General features: G+C 42.4%; 1 pseudogene; it reads left to right on the forward strand.

Annotated features, from left to right (window-relative positions):
* The first annotated feature begins 2,771 nt into the window (after positions 1–2,771).
* LOC145348574 (small ribosomal subunit protein eS27 pseudogene) lies at positions 2,772–7,636 on the forward strand (annotated as a pseudogene).
* The last annotated feature ends 746 nt before the right edge of the window (positions 7,637–8,382 follow it).

The raw sequence follows: 8,382 nt of genomic DNA on the forward strand, positions 1-8,382 counted from the left end.
GATCATTGTGCAGAGCTTGGAGCCTATCCTTGCCACCATGGAAGTGGTAGTCACCTACATGTGAGACTGAGTCAGAAAGAAGAGTCTGCTGGCTGCTGTCTCAGCCTTCAGTGCAACATAGCCAGATACCTCCCAATGCCTTCAGCACTGAAGTGGAAGTTCAAATGAAGGCCATGAGATTCCTGCCTACTGGTACCAAAGCTGAGACTACTGCCATTCTAGGTACAGATCTCAGTACTCAAAAGAGCATGCAGGCTCTAACTGCAGTTCAGTTGTCTGATTGTGAGGACTCCTGAGGCATTGCCCTGGCATTAACAACCTGGACCACGAACCTGCTGTCAACTTTCAAGACAGCGATACATGTGGTCCCATGACTGCCACTTTGACAGTACCTTTTCTTTTGTCTCTGACTCAGCCAGTCCATGCTGCGACGGTATAGTCCAAAACCATGCCTCTTCACACCATATGTCTAAATTAAACTCCATCTGCCATTTGTCAGCCCACTGGCCCAATTGATCAATATCCCGCTGCAATTGGAGATAACTTTCTTCACTGTCCACTATACCATCAATCTTAGTGTCCTCTGCAAACTTACTAATGATGCCTCCTATAATCTCATCCAAATCTTTAATGTAAATGACAAATAACAGTGGATCCATCACTGATCCCTGAGGCATTCCGCTGGTCACAGGCCTCCAGTTTGAAAAACAGTTCTCTACAATCACCCTCTGGCTTCTGTCAAGAAGCCAATTTTATATCCATTTAGATACCTCGCCCTGGATCCAGTGAGATTTAACCTTATGCAACAATGGTCTTGCTAAAGTCCATGTAGACAACATCAACTGCACTGCCTTCATCTACCTTCTTGGTTACCCCTTCAAAAGCTCAACCAAATTTGTGAGACATGATTGTCCACTCACAAAGCCATGCCGACTGTCCCTAATGAGTACTTGCCTCTCTAAATGCCTGTAGATCCTGTCTCTCAATATACCTTCCAAAAATTTATCTATTTCCCAGGGCTGAAATGGTCACTATGAGAGGACACAGGTTTAAGGTGCTGGGGAATAGGTACAGAGGAGATGTCAAGGTAAGATTTTCACTCAGATAGTGGTGGGTGAGTGGAATCGGCTGCCATCGGTGGTGGCGGAGGTGAACTCGTTGGGGTCTTTTAAGAGACTTCTGGATGAGTACATGGGATTTAATAGGATTGAGGGTTATAAGTAGGCCTAGTAGGTAGGGATATGATCAATGCAACTTGTGGGCCGAAGGGCCTGTTTGTGCTGTAGTTTTTCTATGTTCTATGTTTCTATGTTCTAATTTACCCATCACAGATGTGAGGCTCACTGGCCTGTAGATCCCAGGCTTTTCCATACAGCCCTTTTTAAACAAAGGCACAATATTTGCCACCCTCCAATCTTCAGGCACCTCACCTGTGACTATTGATGTTTCAAATATCTTGGCTAGGGGATTGCAATTTCCTCCCTAGCCTCCCACAATGTCCTGGGATTCACTTCATCAGGTCCCAGGGATTTATCTACCTTGATGCACTTTAAGACTTCCAGCACCTCCTTCTCTGTAATATGTACACTCCTTAAGATATCATTATTTATTTCCCCAAGTTCCCTAACATCCATGCTTTTCTCAACAGTAAATACTGATGAGAAATATTCATTTAGGATCTCACCCATCTCTTGTGGATCCATGCATAGATGACCTTGTTGATGCTTAAGAGGCCCTACTCTCTCCCTTGTTACTCTTTTGCCCTTTATACATTTGTAGAAGCTCTTTGGATTCTCCTTTGCCTTATCTGCCAAAACAATCTCATGTTGTCCCCTTTTTGCCACCCTGATTTCTCTCTTAATGCTACTCCTACACTCCCTATACTCTTCAAGGGATTCACTTGCCTACGCATGTCATGTGCCTCTTTCTTCTTGACCAGGGCCTCAATATCCAGGGTTCCCTACTTCTGCTAGCCTTGCCCTTCACTGTAAGAGGAATGTGTTTACCCTGACCCCTGGTTAACACACTTTTGAAAGCATGCCACTTACCAAACGTCCCTTTGCCTTCCCACAGACTCCCCCCATTTACATTTGAAAGTTCCTGCCTGATACCATCAAAATTGGCCTTGCCCCAATTTAGAATTTTAACTTTTGGGCCAGACCTATCATTTTCCATAGCTGTCTTAAAACCAATAGAATTATGGTCACTGGTCCCAAAGTGATCCTTCACTAACACTCCTGTCACCTGCCCTTCCTTATTTTCCAAGAGGTCAAGTTTTAACCCCTCTCTAGTTGGGTCAGTCACATACTGAATGAGAAATTCCTCCTGCATACACTCAATAAATTTCTCTCCAACCCTCTAATACTATGGCTGTCCCAGTCAATGTTGGGAAAATAAAGTTCTCCAACTACCACCACCCTATTTTTCTTGGAGCTGCCTGTAATCTTACATATTTGCTCCTCAATTTTCCACTGACTGTTTGGGGGCCTATAGTACAAGCCTATCAAAGTGATTTCCCACTTCTTATTTCTCAGTTCTACCCATACAGATTCAATGGCCGAACCCTTGGATATATCCCCTCTCAGTATGGCTGTGATACTTTCCCTAATCAAAAGTGCAACTCCCCTTCCTCTCTTACCTCCTGTTCTAGCTTTCCTATAGCATCTGTACCCTGGAACATTGAGCTGCCAGTCCTGAACCACCCTTAGCCTTTTGTTAAACCCATTCTTAGTTCAAAAGAACTGCTTCTACTTTGCTTAACTTTGTTAACCATGAAAACTGTCTGGTTTTGGTATCAAAAACAATTTTTTAATGTATGCTCTTCATCTCACAAAACCTGATCTCTGTTCGACCTAATTCAAATCAAGGAAATCCATTCTGTCACGTCATCCCATGTTCGGGTGTCAGCCACTTTAAACAGACGCATGTCCTGGATTTATAATGATCACATTTTAATGAATTGGCAAAGACCAGTCTGCCTCTTGACGCTAATTTCTCTTCTTTTCTCAGCCTTATATTACAATAAGGGCGTTTGTTGCTGTTCTTTATCTCTCTAGACAGTGTGAGTTCACTGGTGCTGGCGGCCTTGACAACCTGGCGTGCAGCCACGAATGGAATTCAGACACCCAAAACAACCAAGCCGTTAAGCTAGACCTTGGAAAATCGGACAGTGTAAGGTAAACATGGCTGAAGTAAAACCTAAATTCTTAAACAATGCAAAATGGCATTTTGTGGTTAAAGGAAAATTATGAATAATGCATTTGCACATTTTAACATGCTGTGTAAAGAATTTAGTGAATGTTTAAGACTATAAGATATAGAAGCAAAATTAGGGCAGTCAGGCCATTGAGTTTGTTCCACCATTCAATCATGGCTGATAATTTTTTCACCTCCACTCTTCCACTTTTTCTCCATAACCCTTGATCTCCTTACCAATCAAGAACCTATCCATATTTTGTCTTAAATGCACTCAATGACCTGGCCTCTACAACTTTCTATGGCAATGAATTCCATAGATTGACCACCCACTAGCTGAAGAAATTCCTCCTCCTAGTTCTAAAGGGTTGTCCTTTATCTCTGAGCCTGTGACCTCGAGTCCTCGTCTCTCCTACTAATGGAACTGCTGCAGTAAATGCAGATATTGCATTGTGTCTGTGTTAACTTTTTGCTGCTTTAATAATCACTATTATTTGAATCTCATTTCCACGGTCTGATGTTTGGACTGTGACAGCTCTCATCTGGGAGACTCCATTTTTCTGATTTTTTTTCCCCCTCGCTTCCTTCACTCAATGAATTTTCAGCAAAATACTCAAATTCTTGGAAACTGACCCAGTTAGCTGATTTCTATTTGCGATCAGTTGCCAGTTTAACTGGTCATCAAGGGCAAAAGGATGAGTGGCTTCACACTCATGTTTGAATAGAAAGGTTAATAGATTAAATACCCAAACGAAACATGAAAACAACTGGGGTAAGATGATTGGAGGCTTTTCAAACTCTCAAGTACAGGTAGTAGAGGCAATGTGCACCATTTTCAAGAAGAAATGGGTCTTCTCCAAATCTAATGTTCTGGCCAATACTTATTCCAAAACCAACATCATTAAAACATATTAAGTGGTCATTATCAATGACCTGTAACTTCCTCAGCCTGGCAATCAGTAGACAATTGTCACTCTATGGTATCTTACCTGCACTTAAAATGGAAAGTGTCTGTCTCACCTGACCTTCCTGACTTATACTGGGTGAGACTGATGGATGGCTCCAGCAATGACGTGTTAAAGGAGCAGAGCAAAGGGAGAAATGCCCCCTTTTTACAGCACTAGCTGCTGGAAAGCAGGTAAGTTTAAAAGTCATGGTGTTGTCAGACTTTTTACCAAGTTTAAAAGTCCCATTGAAAGGGAGAAGATATGTTTCTAGGGTAAACGAGTAGAATGTTGAGGTGGGGAGTTTGAACATCAGCGTTGGGGGTGGGATCTAGACATTGGCAAGAGGGACCCAGGTAGGGATGCTGATATCCGGATATCGGAATTTAGGGGTGCGTTGGGTAGGTCGCGTCAGTGGGGCTTGGTCGGGGCGAGGGAGGTTGGGCAGGGTGGATGGGGAATTTCGTGGAGGATGGAAGTGCTTAATTGGTGGTGGTGAGGAATTCTCCTGGGGGGTTGGGAGTGTGGGAGGTATAGGGCTTCGTCTGGGTGTTTAAAATAGTAACTCTGAAGTTAGAAGTGCCTTTTCTCCTTCTAGTTTGTTCAGAGTAACTATGAGTCTAAAATTGGAAGAACCATTCAAAATTAGTGATTTAAATTGCTTTCTCGGATGGTTCCCAGCCCAACGCAATTGTCCAGGGGCTGTTAGTGCCACTGGACAATTGTCAGATAAATCCTTATGTGAGAACTTCAAAGAAGGATGCCACCTCCACCCACATCCCCACCCACACCCTATTTGCTAGTAAGTAGTTTCCATGCTGATGTATGTAGAATCTATGCTGATCAATAAAAAATTGCATGCTGTCACTCTATACATGACATTTTTGGGTGTGAAAGAACATTATCTCCAAAAACTGTCAAAGCAAGCCTTCAGTTAGTTAAATTGTTGATAAAATGATGCATTAGTGAATGTGCCTAACTTATGGAATCACTTTTTGTAGAAGACTAGTCTAAGTTTCTGGATTGAATCCTATGTAAAATTTTGAGATTGTTGCATAGTTTTCTCCTCTTCCTTGGGATCTGTTTTCCAACCATCCCCGTAATTCAAACAAAGCGGATGAACCGAACTGTTCAATAGGAGGAATATACCTATATGGAAGTGTGCAAGGTGAATCAGAAAACTGGAAAGCCACCAGTAATGGCCAGCTGAAATTTGATGAAAGCATGACAATGTATCCTTTCCCTTTGGAACTGGAGTTTTTGCTCAATGAGAAATTTATTGTAAATACCCAATTGCTTTATTATCCACTGTACGGGAAAAATGTGACCTCTTATTTGTTTCAATATGTATATTAATTGCTTCCCTTATATCCACTTAACAGCTTCATTAAATAAATCAGCAAATGATGACTTGTATTAGGTGATACCAACAGCCTTTTTGTTTTTCATGACATATGTTCTGCTAAATGGGAATAATATTGTCAGCAGATGTTACCAGATTTGGAGAGAAACTGAAACAGCCGGTGAAATGCCTTAATTTGTTTTGATCATGCCATTTATTCTAACAGTTTTCAACAAATTTAATGACTTGGGGGGTGCAATTACTCGGCATGGGGAATGCCTGAATATCTTTCTGCTCGCTTTTTGTCTGAGATCAGGTGCAGTGTAGCAACTATCGAGTAGACAGTCAAAATATATCTTTAATAATATTGAAGTTCTTGAAGCAGATATGGGTATCAAAATTTGGGTGCGTATCACCAGTACTGCTGGTGTTATGGAAGCTCTGAATGTTCTAATCCATTAAACCAGAAGAGAGCACTGGAGCCTCATCTTTACATACTTCATAAGCTTTTATTTACAGAGGTACAAATTATAAACATGCACCTCCTTAACAACACTCAATTTCAGTGGTTTTGTTATCATCGTTAACAGAAAATAGCAGAGGATGGCTTTGATGCATCAACTCTGAATTATCAGCTCAGCACACTTCTGCTGCGCCACTTTGCTATGGCACACCCAATTTCAGTGATTTTCAGGAGCACTTTTCATGCCTCCTTCTCACCCAGGAGCAGTGCCTGAACCAACTGAACTTCAATTTGGAGAGGGTGGGTGAAGCACTGTGCAACCTTCTTCAATAGGAGCTGGAACCTCACACGAGATCAAGAATAGCACTGTTGGTGGTTGCAAAGGGTATGGGGACATTGAAATTTCATGCATTCTGATTTTTCTAGGCAGGAACAGATGACACTTCCCAATGCACCATTCATCCATTCAGCCAGGAGATGATAGAGGCCATCTATGCCAGAAGTGTTATGCCCATCCCTTAGCAGGGAGAAGCATGATCACAGGGCATGTGCTTTACTAGGATAGTGAGATTCCAATGGTAAAGGAAATTGGCTGCACAGATGTGGCTCTGTAGCACTCCATTCCCCATGTCAGCAGAGAGAAGTACAGACATTGAAAGATCTACTATTTAATCACTGTGCAGTTGCTAACATCATGTCAGTGAATGCTTGTTATCCTAGCAGCAACCATGATGTTTTTATTCTGAGGCAGTCCTGCTATATTCACACCCTTACATAACACAGAGTCTGTCTTCTCAGACACAGGCTGTCACTGTGCCTTATGAGTTTGTCCCCAGCACCTCCCTCAGCTACCTAACCACAGGAGGACAACCTGCATATCATGAAAGTTGTGGAGAAGACCATTGACATACTCAAGAAATGTGTCCAATGCCCAGACTTGGGAGACCTTGACAAAACACTGCAGTAAAGTTTTCAAGTTCATCCCCTCTGTAATATTGCAAGAACTTTCAGTTTCAGTAGGGAGAATAAAATTGGCAAAGTAGAACGTCCCCCTCCTTCCTTCACCAGTGATCACCATCTTACTGGATATATCTTGTTCTGTCCCATGATCTCTTCATCTTCAGAGGATTAGACAATAATAGCCTTAGCATTCTGTTAACCTGGGAGCTGGCAAAAGCACAAGCAATGTACATAAAGTAATTAAAAGTAATAACATTTGTAACATCAAAAAGCAAAAATACTTCTGCCCTCACCCACAACATAAAACTGATCTATGAAATGCTTGCTTGCTTCTGATGTGGCAAAGGTTAGCGTGGAACCTCTGATTAACTTCATTCACCTGAAATTATCAGGCTGACCCAGTTTAGCAAGTATATGCCAAAGCCCTTTAGATACAAATTAGGACTAAGGATACTATAATCAGCATTGCGACCCAATACTAAACATACCTCTGGCAAAAGATTTGTTGCGTCCATCTCCCAACGACGAGAAGAGGAGACACAAGAATCTGGAAACATCTGGTGGAAATTTCCAACTCCGGCTTCATGGATGTTAAGTGTCATGACTGTGTTCGGCCATGCACAGACTGCCATCCGGTATGATGAATGTTCCATTGTGCTCTACCAGCCCACCAGAGGAAAAGCCAGATTAACAGAAGACTGCTCCTTCGGAAGAAAGCTGCACTTAAGATGAAAGTTGGCACTTGGGGGTGGGTGAGATGCCACACAGCCAGCATCAAGAGTCTGTATGAGGGATACTGATTCTCTTCCTTGGGATCTGGATGTAGCCTGGGAGAGATAGAGCTGGGGAAATATCAGTGTCCCGAAGCCTTGCCCACCTGGTTTCTAGAAACTTTTTTTGGACCCGCTTGTTTGTATTGAGTTATAGATTCATAGAATCCTACAGTGCAAAAGGAGGCCAGGCAGCCCATCGAGTCTGCACTGACCACAATCCCACCAGGCCCAATCATCATAATCCCAGGTATTTACCCTAGCTAGTCTGCCTGAAACTAAGGGTCAATTGACCAAGGCCAATCCACCTAACCCGCACATCTTTGGACTGTAGCAGGAAACTGGTGAACCTGGAGGAAACATATGCAGACATGGGGAGAATGTGCAAACTCCACACAGACAGTGACCAAAGCCGGGAATTGAACCCGTGAAACAGCAGTGCTAACCACTGTGCCACTGTGCTGCCCACAGCAATTGTTAGAACTGTCAAATAAAATGACATAACATAAAAGATATACAGCATTTCTTTCAACACAAGGTGATTAGCAACTTATAATTTTTCAATTGCTAGGATGTTAATCCCAAGCACTTTTAATGATCTTTGATTAATGAAAATTAACAGCCTGTCCTGTCAAGCCTTGGGGATGTTGTGGGGAGTGTGACAGCAGTGGTTTTGCGCTCAATTAACTTTAATATATCAGAGCCCCA

The sequence above is a fragment of the Carcharhinus amblyrhynchos genome, chromosome 9, assembly GCF_965287045.1.
Source record: "Carcharhinus amblyrhynchos chromosome 9, sCarAmb.v2.hapA, whole genome shotgun sequence".
NCBI lineage: Eukaryota > Metazoa > Chordata > Chondrichthyes > Carcharhiniformes > Carcharhinidae > Carcharhinus > Carcharhinus amblyrhynchos.